We start from the raw sequence: 13,868 nt of genomic DNA, 5'->3' as shown, positions 1-13,868 counted from the left end.
TTGGAGTTATTTTCTCAATTAATAAAGTTCTTTTTCATCGTGGGGTGTGCTTTAACATCTAGCTTTTCCCCAGTATATTCTAGGTTTTAAAAAAGTTACTTGAAATGCCAGAGCTGTTGATACTTTTGGATATGAGTACAACTGTAGTAAGTTTTCCATCCCGGCTGTTTTTACATACATATATGAATTATTTCACAGCACATTCATAATTAAACCACAATGGTTTAAAATACGTTAACAAATTTATTGTGTAAAAGTATTTATTTATTTATTTAATTGCAACGCAAATTAATGAATTTGCATTACTATAATTTAAAAATCTTTGTTACTTAACATATTGTTAAACAAAATTAATTGGAAAAAAAATTTCGTTACCCTGCGCAACCATCAGTGGTAATAGACAAGTTGATAAGTTTGTCATTCTGTATGTAACACCAAGAAATATTATTATGAAACCCAACAAATTATATATATTCCGGGTCCTCATGAAGTTCTAAAACGATATAGCTATGTTTGTCTCTCTGCCTAAAACACAATCTCGGTAAAATTAAGCAAACGAAATCCTAAGCAGTTTGGTATTGAAAATCAGCCAAAATGGAATTTTAGGAAATTATGTACATATATATCCAATCGATCCAAAATTTACCAAAGATACATATTCTCAGAAATATATTTATCGATAATAACTCCATTCAAAATATGGATATCATCACAAACCTGTATAGATGTAAATATCATCAATAGAAATCATCAATCGTTATTAACCTAGATCTGTATCGGTCCACAATTGGTAATAGCTCCCATATAAGCACCATTACCTATAATCACGTAAACGGACATCATCTCTTTTAGATCTCTAACCCCGCTATCTAAAGATATAAGAAAACCAAATTATTAACATAAATTCAAATAAATTTATTTATTATAATTTAATTTATAAATTAAATTTAAAATTTTTAATTAATTTATCAACTTTTTTAAATCATCTCACTATGCAACTCTCTACATTGTACCCCACTACGTATGACTAATACTTAAGTTTTTCTCTACTATTTGCATGTAAATTATACGCACTGTCATACATATATTATGCGTAAAAAAGTTTGTTACTAAAACAAAACCCAAACTATTGTTGTAGTAAATCTTATGATTTTATGTGCAAAAATAAGGAAAAAGTTTTTTAATTAAAAGAAAAAACAAAAAAAATTAAACTTTTAATTTAATATTTATATATGTAAATGTGCTAATTATAAATAAAACAAGAGTAAACACTTGTATGCGCATACACAAACATTTCCGTCAAATATAATTATTTGTATTTATTTATATACACACAAGTATAAATATTAAATTAATGCACATTGTATGGGTTTTCGTTTTATTTAATTTTCATTTATTTACATTTCATTGTCGTAAATTTTGAATCAATGTATTATTCACATACACATATATTGATCATTATGAAATATTATCGAAAAAAAAAATTTATATTTATTACAATGAGTGTTTGCATATGAGTAAACATAAATTGACAAGTGTATGTACTTGTGCATTTTACTTTTGTCATTCATTGATATTCAGTATCAATTTATATTTAATCATCATTTCTTTTTTCATAAATAATTGGTATCGTAGTATTTACAGTATTTACCATGTTCATTAAATATTAATCCTATTAATAAATATATTTTTTTATTAAAACATACAAAATGCTGATTTATGTTGAAAAAAATATTTTAAATAAGCAAATTGTATAAATATGTGACAGTACAAATTGATATACAGTATTAGCAAAAAATGCAGAATTACAAAGCTTTTTTAGTTCAACTAATTTTTAAAGTCGTTTTAAGGATAGCTTTATATTCAATCTTTCTCTGTATATTCAATCTTTTCTGGACTTGAGGAATAGAGTATGTAAGAACAAATGATATGTATACCCTTCAACCTCGTGAGAAGGGTATATATAAGTTTGTCATCCCGTTTGTAATATAATAGATAGCGGATTGCGATTTTCGATCGATTTAGCCATGTTTGTCAGCCTGTTTGTGTGTGTATACTGAAATCAGTTTTTAGAAGATTCGAATCATCAACAATTCTGTCAAACATGTGTTCGGAAAGACCATTATATAAGGTCAGCTTTTAATTGAAAATGGTCCACAGCCACCAAAATACATGTTGATACAAACTTTTAGAACTCTATTGTCGAAAACACCGATTTTAATGAAATGAAATTAAAAAGGTAAAAATGTCGTTTTTATAGTTTTTTGGCTCTCCTGTAAAATTTTTAAAAGTGTTGTTACGCCCTTTTACATTTTAGGTGACGATATATCTTAATATTTACAACAAACTATTACTTACAAATTTTTTTATAGTTTTTATACCCACCATCAAACAAGACGGGGGTATATGGTTTTTTTATACCCTCCACCACCATCAGTGGTGATAGAGGGTATATATAACTTTGTCATTCCGTGTGTAACACCAAGAAATATTCATCTGAGACCCAACAAAGTATATATATTCTGGGTCCCTATCAAATTCTGAGTCGATTTATCTATGTCCGTCTGTCTGCCTAAAACACGCTCATGTTAAAACTAAGCAAAGGAAGTAAACCAAATTCACAGAAAATATTCATTGTTTTTCTAAGCAGTTGGGTATTGAAAATGAGCCAAATCGGTTCACACTGGGAAAAGTTATGAATCAAAATTTAAAACAACCTCGAAAAAAATAAGCATTTCTTACAACTTCTGATGTAATTTTCTCGAAAACTATGAAAGATTCATGAAAATCACCATACATTCGTTTTTACACGAGAGCTTGACCCCTACTGTAAATTGCCAGAATCGGTCCACAATTTCATATACCTCCCATACAAAAGTACATATTCCCGGAAAATCTGTTTTTTGTTAATAACTTCCGTCACAATGTCGATATCTTCACAAAATTTTACAAGTTAAAATCTTATGTCAATAGAATTCATTCAGAGAAAAAATTTTCCTGATCGGTCCATAATTGGACATAGCTCCCATACAAGGTCTCCTCCCGAAAATCACTTAAACGCACATAATTCATTACTAAATATTAGTATGAAATTTTTTTCCGATCGGTCCATAATTGGTCATAGCTCCCATACAAGGTCCCCTCCCGAAAATCACTTAAAACCACATAACTCATTAGTAAATGAAGATATCCATATAAAATTTGGTACAAGTATTGCTCGTATGAACAAAAATATTATTGTGAAATTTTTTTTCCAATCGGTCGATAATTGGTCATAGCTCCCATACAAGGTCCCATAGCTCCCATACAAGGTTCCGATCGGTCCATAACTGGTCATGGATATAAACAAATTCCAGGGTAACTAAAATCTCTCTGTCCAATTTTATGGGGATCTGTCTATAATTGACTATAACGCTTTTAACTTGTTTCAAAGTGAAAGTATTGCAACAAAATGTGATAAAAAAAATGTATAGGAACTAAAATCTTTCTGACGAATTTTACGTGGATTGGTCATAATTGACCCTACCCTATGAAATAATATCCCCTCAGAAAATGACTACCCCCTCATATAATGTTCCTCTCAGAAAATGACTATAAAGTTCATAATTTTTGCTTAAAAATTCCAGTGTATGAACAAAATAGACATAAACATATTTTATAGGAACTTAATCTCTCTGCCAGATATTATGAAGATCAGTCCATAATTGATCCTACACCCCATATAATGACTTTAACAATCATAACTATAATTTTCTTCAACATTAAAGAATAGCAACGAAATTCGACATAAATTTTTTTTCGAAATTATAGTAAAACAGCGAAATTCGACATTAACAAGTTAAGGAGGAACTTCAATCTCTATGTACATACGTATGTCAAATTTTATAAGGATCGCTCCATGATTGACCACAACCTTATTATAAGGTCCCTTCCGAAAATGACTACAATGCTCAAAACTTGCTTCTAAATAATATTGCATCAACGATATTCGACATAAATGAGTTTTAGAGGAACAAAATTCTCCCTGCTAAATTTTTTGAGGATCGGTCCATAATTGTCCCTATCTGCTATATATGTTCTTTCTTATAGAATGACATTAACAGCGATATCTGTTAGCAGTATTGCGATAAAATTCGTCGTTAACTAGACCATTAATCTTTCTGTCTAATATTATGAGGATCGGGACATATTGGATCAAAGCCTTCATATAAGGCTTAGAAAGCATTGATATTCGACATAGAAAGTTTTTTTTGAAGCCAAAATCTTAGAAACATCGGTCCAAAATTGACCATAATTGAATTCACAGAAAATCAATATGCTCTATAAATCATAAAAAAAATATTTTGATAAAATAAGTCCTACCATCACCCTACAATTTATATACGATAATACAGTTTACTAAACTGTAAATAAATGCGTAAATTGTAATAACAAAAGGATCGATTCATATATTATAGGTCCACTTTCTGAAATTCACTTGAAATTTATGTCACATGATTTGATGGTGGGTATATAAGATTCGTCACAGCCGAATATAGCGATCTTACTTGTTGGAACTGTTTTAATAAATTAGAAAAACAAACTCTATTTTTTTTTTTTTTTTTACTTAACCACAAACTAACAATATATGTATACATATTGTAATATTTTAAATAAATTTTGTGATCTATAAATAATCCAATTTATTTTATTTTTTTTATTATTATTTTTTTATACATACTACATATACAAATAAAACATTTAAATTTTATCTTGTAATTTTATATGCATGTAACACTTTATCTTTTTTTTTTTTTTGTTAAAATAAAAACCAACATTTGAATTTATGTCAAATGTTTGTACCACGTGTGAGTTTAAAAAATTTACAATAAAATATGCATAGAAAATAAATAGAAAAATGTTAATTTACATAAAGTTATATATCAAATATTATGACAAAGTAGTTTAATTTTTATGTACGTGTTTATGTTTGTATATGTAGGTATGTATGTATATAAATATTTTCTATTTATTTACATCTGCACTTGATATTTTTATTTATTTCCATATATGCATGTAAATAAATATATTGTAGATAATAAATATTGTATACATACATATGTATATATGTATATATATATATATATATATATATATATATATATATATATAGAGAAAAAGTGTATATTTCAGTTTAGACTAAAATCAAGTTTGTCTTTAAAACAATCGAATTATAACTGTAGTTTATATTGATATTTTTAACATAAGTAATTGTCTGGTGTTTTGTATTAAATTTTTGTTCTTCCTGAAAAGTATTGTATAACAACAAGTTAAGTATATTTTCCTTGTTATCAAATATATTGCAAGAAATTATATAATACTAGCTATACCCAGTGTGCTTCGCTACCCTCATCGTAATGGAATAAAATAAATATCATTATTGTAAATGTATATATATATATATATATATATATATATATATATATATCTGCAATATCAAAAATTCCCCTTTTAGAGAACTCTTATATTCTTATATATATATTCAATATTTTAGAAAGCTCTAAAAGTACCAGTACCAGTGAAGTACGAAAAAGTACCAAAAGACCTATTTTATTTAATTTCATGTTCCTAAGTTCAATATTATAGAAAATTCAAAAAGTACCAATTAAAGAACGAAAAAGTACCAGAAAATATTCCAGTTTAAATTTTCATTCACTCAAGTCCCTGATTGTAGACATAAAACTAATGTCTACAAAAGGGCCTACTTTTAGAGATTCTAATTAACTCCGGGCTCCACATGCTTAATTTCATGTTTCTAGGATCAATATTATAAAAAACACAAAAAGTACCTTTTGAAGAACTTCTCACTTAATCCAGGCTCTACATACTTAATTTCATGTTTCTATGTTCAATATTATAGGAAATTCAAAAAGTACCTTTTGAAGAACGAAAAAGTACCAAAAAGTCCCCTTTTATAGATTCTCATTTACGTTTCTCGGTTCAATATTATACAAAAATCCAAAAAGTACCTTTTGAAGAACGAAAAAGTATCAAAAGTCCCCTTTTATAGGTTCTCACTTAATCCATCCTCTACATACTTAATTTCATGTTTCTAGATTCAATATTATAGGAAATTCAAAAAGTACCTTTTGAAGAGCGAAAAAGTACCAAAAAGTCCCCTTTTTAGATTCTCATTTACTCCGGTTTAATTTTAAAGAAAACTCAAAATACCTGTGTAGAACGAAAAAGTACCGAAAAGTCCCTTTATTGTTAATTTCATGTTTCGATTTCAATATCAAAGAAAACTCAAAAAGTACCAGATGGAGAATGAAAAAGTACCAAAAAATATCACTTGGTACCGGGGTTCCAAATAACACCTCATTAGCATATTTAGTGTTTCTAAATCTAAAAATTTTATCTAAATTGGATCATTGTTTTTGAATAAAATCAAATTTCCAGTTTTTTTTACGGGGAGCCCGTTATTATGTATTTATATGTATAAGTTAATAAACCAAAATCAATGTTTTAGGAAAAAAAGTACCAAAAATAGGTACAATTTTCACCCCTTAAACATCCAAATAACCAAAAAGTACTAAATTTATATTTTTATTTTTTTCGTCAAGTTATGAAGGAGTCAAAAATATTGTTTGAATGTTCACTGATTTAAAAGATACATGGGGTGCCAAAAAAGTACCAAAATACAGTTTTTACCCGTTTATTCCCTAAGTACCAGACACCTGTCCGCTTATTTTTTAAATGAACGACGATAAGCTTTAAACTATTTTTGTATCTTTTCTAGTTTAGGAGATATGAGGTTACCGAATTTACCCGTTTTTACCCTTTTTTACCCCCTAAACATTCGAATTTCCAAAAATCTCGTCTTAGTGGATCTATTTGGTGGGAGACCAACCCCCTGTCCAAATTTCAGCTCTTTAGCTTTAACCGTTTAAGCTGTGCGATGATGAATCAGTCAGTGAATCAGTCAGTCAGTCTGTCAGTAACGTTAGAATTTTATATATATAGATAGATAAATTTCACTTATTTATTATTTATTGTGAGTTTAATTTAATGTAAAATTATGTCTATGAATTTTCCTATGCGTAGTTCTACTGATGGTGGCCTAATTTAAAATTTACCATTATGGAAGTATCTAGTGTTGATTTATATTAAATAAATAAGTCTGCGTGAGACTTTGCTTTAAATTATAAATAAAAATTTAATTGAAAACTTCATAAACAGAACAAATTTTAAAGTTGTTTTAAAATTATTTACAAATCTCTGTAAATTGAAACACAGCTATAGTGACATTTTTTGCATAAAACTGTAGGTGTGTAAAAAATTTACAAACTAATGAAAAGTTTTTATGATACATCTAAAATTACATATTTTTAGCCATAAATCTAGTTGAAAAAAAAAATTATTTAAAATTAAAAAAATTTTTGTACTTTCTATAAATCCAATTAGTTTTAGTTTCAATCAAAACTTTTAATTTGTTCGGTTTGAAGTGAAAATGTTAGCATATAGTTTTAAATGAAAATATGTTTTGATTTACGTTTTAAACATTGGAATATTTGTACGTAAATATGTATGTATATACAAGGACAAAAATATACCCTTTCTGTAGCAATGAATGGCATTTAAAATGGAAACAAGTAAAATATTATAATTCAAATTAAAACTATATGGTCAGTAATAAACGTTTTAAAATCTCATCATAAGCATTAACACGTTGACGTTACTAATGTCTATCCCCTACCAATAAGGTAGGGAACTTGGTGAAATAATGGTCCGATTTTAACCATTTTTAATAGGTGCAGAAACACATCACTGATTGCTTTGTTATACTTATTTATATATTCGATGGATCAATTAAAGTATAATGTTAACATAACAACCTAATGTTAAAGTTTACACCTAAATATATAAAAACAAGAAAGAAATTATAGTCGGGCGAGGTCGACCATATAATACCCTACACAAAAATAAAATGTGGTTTAGTTTTCATAACAAAGCATTTAAGTTGAATTGTACCTTGCCTCAGTTATACTTAAGCCATTTATTGTTGAGTAAAATTGTGGACATTTAACTCAAATTTTGAAGGGGGCTTTTTGTAGAGGCTATGGTCAAATGAGACCTTATAATTATAAAATTCATGAGGGTCATCAAGGCTAGTTGATTTTTGCTTTTTGTCGAGATACGAGTATATTGAACATAATTATGAACTTAAAAGCTCTATTCGTCGGGTTCAGTTGTATGGGGGCTATGTGAAATAATGGACCGATGTCAACCATTTTCAATAAGCTTTGTGTCCGGAACCATAGAAGATCATATGCCATATGTCATTGAATTATTTTCAAAATTGCGACCTGTAGTTTGATTATAAAGTTTACAAGCCCTATTTGGGGGTTCAGTTGTATGGGGGCTATGTGAGATAATGGACAGATATTAACCATTTTCAACAGGCTTCGTCCTTGGGACAATAGAAGATCATGTACCAAATTTCATTGAATTATCTTCAAAATTGCGAACTGTAGTTTGATTACAAGATTTACATGGACGGACGGACAGAGCTAAATCGACTCAGAAAATGATTCTATATAGAACCAATATTATTGTGCGTTAAAAACATCAGCACAAACCCAATATACCCTCCCCGCTGAAGTGGTGTAGGGTATAATGAATGTTTGTTTGGACTTATTAGACTGCTAAACGGCTGAACCGATATTCCTGAAATTTTCACAGTGTCTTCCTGTATGTCTGGACGGAACTACAGGCTACTTTTTATTTCGAAATTTCAAGTTGGCGAGGTTCCACGACCACATTCAAAATAAATATTAAAAGTCACAAAACTCAGAAAGTGCAACAGCTAGAGTCTTTAAATGTTGTATGGACATCTCTGATATCCACATAAATATATGGGAATGGTATGGGTGGCCTAGCTGTAGTGGGCGTGGCACCACCCAAATAAAGAAAATCTTAAATTTGTATATCTGAGAAAAAATAAAACAGAGTTTTCAAATTTTAGAGTCAATGTGAGTATTTATGAAAAAAGTGGGCGGACTAGCATTAGGGGGCGTGGCACCTCCCATATGAATTAAATACAAAAATTCGATTATTTTGGAAAATATTAGAGCTAGAATCTTAAAATTTTACACGAATAACCCTAACGTTCATGCGAACAACTGGAAATCCCTGGAATCTCCCACATGAAAAAAATACAAAAAATCGTATATTTAAGAAACTATTAAAGCGAAAATCCTCAAATTTTACACGCACGGCTCTATATATTCGATTTTGGATTGATAGTAGTATATTAGACGTAGTTATGTGATAACAAGCCCAAATCGGAAGGTCCGGTTGTATGGGAGCTATGACAAAAATTGGGATTCATGTTTATATAAAACTTATTTGTGCCAAATTTCATCATGATACTAGTTTTTATAAGCGAATTGTTGATATTCCAGACATTTTTTGAATAGAACTTTGTATGGGGGCTAGGGTCAAATAATCCCCGATCTTTACAAAAATCGCTAGAAATATTAAGACTTATATAAAACTAAGTTTTGCAATTTTCAAATACTAAAACATTTAATATAATTATGCGCTCAAAAGACCCCCCCTGAGTCCGATTGTAGGGGGGCTAGGTGAAATTATTGACCAATTTCATCCATTTTCAGTAGTGTTCGTCCAAGGACCAAAATAGGCGTAAGTGCCAAATTTTGCGTGCTCACAAAGTTTACATGGTCACACAGACAGACGGACGGATGGACTTAATCGACTCAGGAAGCGATTCTGAGCCGATTGGTATACAATAGGATCAATATTTTTGAGTGTTACAAACATCATCGCAAACGCATAATACCCTCCCCACTACAGTAGTGAAGGTTATAAAAAGTACAACTTATCTTCATAGCTCCTACCATAAATCTTATTACTCAAAACAGAACAAAAAATGTTCCCTACACTTGTATTCCTTATTACATGTATATCTGTATGCACCAGCTGAATTTAACTGACCTAATTCATATATTTTGGCAAAATTTATAAAGATAAAACTTTCAACTTTCAACAAATGTGTGTGTTAGATTTGGTCGACTAGCATTACTGGGCGTGGCATATCCCATATTAATAAGATGCTAAAATTTATATATATTTATAATATATTTATATTTATATCAGGGAAACTATAACAGCTAGAGTAACAAAATTTTGTATGAGTGACATAGATTACAATATGAATATTTTAGACAAAAAATTTATTACAAGAAACAAGCAGTTGGGCAGACTAGGTGAGTAAAACTTATCAGTTTGCTATTATACTAACAACACCATTGTTATTGTTTCCATATTCACCTATTGTGCAGAGTTTATAGCGCAAATTTTAGTTCACAGTTCTAATCAAAGTTCTTTATTAACTTAGTCACCCATTGTTAATTAATTCTTAGTTCGATTCATTTCTCTCCAGCAATCTGCTTTAATATTTCCAACAGCTCAAAATAACTTTATTATTTCATTACTATGCAAGTATTTGTAATACTCATTCTTAACACCTTTAATTAAATCGTTGCTTTTTGCTACTTTCCAAACTTCAGAATAAATGTTGCCTTTGAAACTAAAGTTTGCAACTGTCAAACAAAACTTGGCTAAATAATTAATCTAGAAAAGGAACACATAGGAATATTAAAACTCCACCGAGAATATTTGTTTGCTTTACAAAAAAAATTCTAAGAAACCTGAATGTTTTATTGCTGTTAACAATTTAATCTTTTGTTAAGAAATAAATAAAAGAAAAAATATAAAATATGCTTAGGCAACAGTTAATATTTATTTATAATTATCACATTTGTAGCAATTTTCCTTTGTTTTTTGCTGTTAACATTTTCCATTTTTCTGCTTTTGTATGTATGTAGGTCTTTGTAAAGGTATTAATGTTTCAGGCAATTACCCTCCATTTAAAAATTGCCAACACAAATATACACACGTATTCCTTTTAAACCATTTTAGCCATTTATCCATTCATTACATTCAGTACATGGTTTTAATAATTATCCCTTTTTTTGGTAAGAAAATCATTGGTGGCTGCTTGCTAATGCTTAGCATAGCAGGAAGAAAAAAAAATTACCAAAAGTTTAAGTAAGTAAATACAAATAAAAGGTCGTTTATTCATCACATTCTCACACGCCCATGCATTTGTATTCCCAAACACACTACTCACCCATACTATAATTTTCCGCACAAAAACAATGTATTTACACTTGGGGTAGACGCCATGAGAACATCCTGACAAATTAGCCCAGCTGTTAAATAAGGCTTAAAGTCACAAATAAGGATAATAAGCATAATATTTTTTCTACTTTACATTTTTTTTGTTGCCCTCCCTCCAGATGATATTTTCTTCTTATTTTTCTGCCCATTTTGATTCACATAAAAAGTAAATACTACCAATACACAAAAATCGTATTTTGCATACAAATTTTATTTAAGGTATTAAAGATTTCGGCGTTTTTGCAGCCAAAAGCAATTTGATGATAAAATGTGTTGTATATTTTTTTACAAAATGAGAAAATACGATAAAATTAAGTTAAGTTGACTTTGACGTTGTTAATTTTATTTTATATTTTTAATTTTTTTACTTTTTTATTGGGCATATTTTTATAATTTATTTTTTATGCTTTATTATAAATTCTGTAATTTTATACTTCATTCATCTTAATTGCGAAACAGAAAATCATACTTAATAAGTATTTTTATTTTTCTAATATAAATATATATAAATTATAGTCGGGCGTGGCCGACCATATGTTACCCCACACAAATTTCAATAATGAAGCATTTATGTTGAAACTTATATAGGTTCCAAATAATGTCTGTTCATTTACGGTTGTATGCTGACTAGGAGAAATAAAAGACCGATTTCAATCATTTTCAACAGCCTTCGTCATTGGATCCAGAGAATAGTATGTGACCCATTTTAACAAATTATATTCAAAATTGCGAGCTGTTGCATGCACACAAGGTTTACACGGTCACAAAGACGTACATAGCTTAATTGAAGCAGAAAGTGATTCTGAACCGACATGTATACTTAAGGACAAATATTTTTGAGATGTTACAAACATCAGCACACTGTGTCGACTTTTGGATAGATAGTAGTATATTAGACGTAGTTAAAAGATAAAAGGACCTTATAAAATGATTGTCGGGATTTATCTTTATATAAAACTTATTTTTGCCAAATTTCAGAATTGTGGACATTCAAGTCATTTTCTGAAGGCGACTTTGTATGGGGGCTAGGGTCAATTAATGCTCGATCTTTAAGAAAATCACTAGAATTATTAAGATGTATATAACGCTAAATTTTGGCAATTTTTGTAGAGATAGTAGATCATTTAACACAATTATGAGGTCAGAAGCCCTATTCGGGGGGTCCGGTTTTATGGGGGCTAGGTGAAATAATGGACTGATTTCAACTATTTTCAATAGCGTCCTTGGACAAAGAGAAGCGCACGTTCCAAATTTTATTAAATTATCTCAAAAATTTGCTACCTGTAGAGTGCGCACAAGGTTTACATGGACACACAGACAGACGGACAGACAGGCAGACAGACAAACAGACAGACAGACAGACAGACAGACGGACATAGCTTAATCGACTCAGGGAGTGATTCTGAGCCGATTGGGTGTAAGACCAATATCTTTGGGTGTTACGAACATCAGCACAAACGCATAATACCCTCCCCACTATAGTGGTCTAGGGTATAAAGAAACAAGTTGGTCATGTTGGACTATGGGATACCCTAGGCTGATACTAAGTAATTTTTGGACATAGAACAAATATGCCTACATATCTAGCAGCAGCTTATCATGGTTTCACCACTGCAACTCAGATTTGAAGGCTTAAACTATAAACATATCTTATTATATTATCGTGTGAACTTTGATTGCATATTCCACTAACTATAGTAAATTTTTGGCGCCTTACAACTCCCATCATTTAATTTATGAATCACATCTAAATTAAAAATATTTATATGAACCTAGTTTTAAATATTACAGAATATTTCGCTTGCTCAATTCTTCTATACGGTAAGCAAATTTTGTCGTTAGAATTACATCAATTTACTTTTCCAAACGAATTAGAATTGGTGATCTGACTGACGGGACAACCAAGTAAAACTATAAACAGTTTGAGGCCAAACACCATATAGTTCATATAGGTCATATAGAGGTCATATTACTCATTTCCAAATAACTAACGATATAGATACAAACCTTTGGCAAATGTATTGCTTTATGTATACATAAATGTTAGTTTAAAATTTCTTTACGATCAGTCCATCATTGATCATAGCTCCCATACAATGACTCTTTCCGAAAATCACCTAATGGCACATAACTAGTTATCAAATAATGATATCCATACAAAATTTGTCATAGATATTACTTTCGCATACAAAATGTTATTTTAAATTTTTTCACGATAGGTTCATAATATGGGTACTTTAAATCTGGGTTCTTTAAATCTTTATATCAAAAAAAAATAATTTTTTTTTTTGATTTTTTCGAAATTGGTTTCAAAAATCCTGTAATTTCGAGCTGATTACGGGAAAAAATAATTTTAAAATTTTTGTAGAATATTTTTGGTACACAAAATGATTTTTAGTGGGTTGGAGAGGAATATTGTTTTCGCTTATTATTGAAATGGGTGTTGAAATTGTCGTAATTTTTAGCTCATACAGAAAAATATTTAAGAAATAGTTTGGCATTTGGTTTGTCCATTTCAGAATTTTTTTTTTTTTTTAAATTTATATGCACCTTGTAATGCAATAAAAGTAGTTTTGCGGACCAGAAATATAATAACAAAAATTGTAACTATTTTTCCGGCAACA

General features: G+C 29.5%; 1 protein-coding gene across 2 annotated transcripts in view; it reads right to left on the bottom strand.

Moving 5' to 3' along the window:
* LOC119606940 (putative uncharacterized protein DDB_G0277255) overlaps positions 1 to 13,868 on the bottom strand; it is a 141,883-nt gene that overhangs the window by 119,310 nt on the left and 8,705 nt on the right. The gene's annotated exons all lie outside the window — the stretch shown is intronic.

This window comes from Lucilia sericata, unplaced genomic scaffold, assembly GCF_015586225.1.
Source record: "Lucilia sericata isolate MDLA Ls3-8-SP2 unplaced genomic scaffold, ASM1558622v1 Contig000639F_arrow, whole genome shotgun sequence".
In the NCBI taxonomy this organism is placed as follows: Eukaryota; Metazoa; Arthropoda; class Insecta; order Diptera; family Calliphoridae; genus Lucilia; species Lucilia sericata.
Note: the sequence above shows the minus strand (reverse complement) of the source record. Positions and strands in the feature narration are given on the sequence as shown.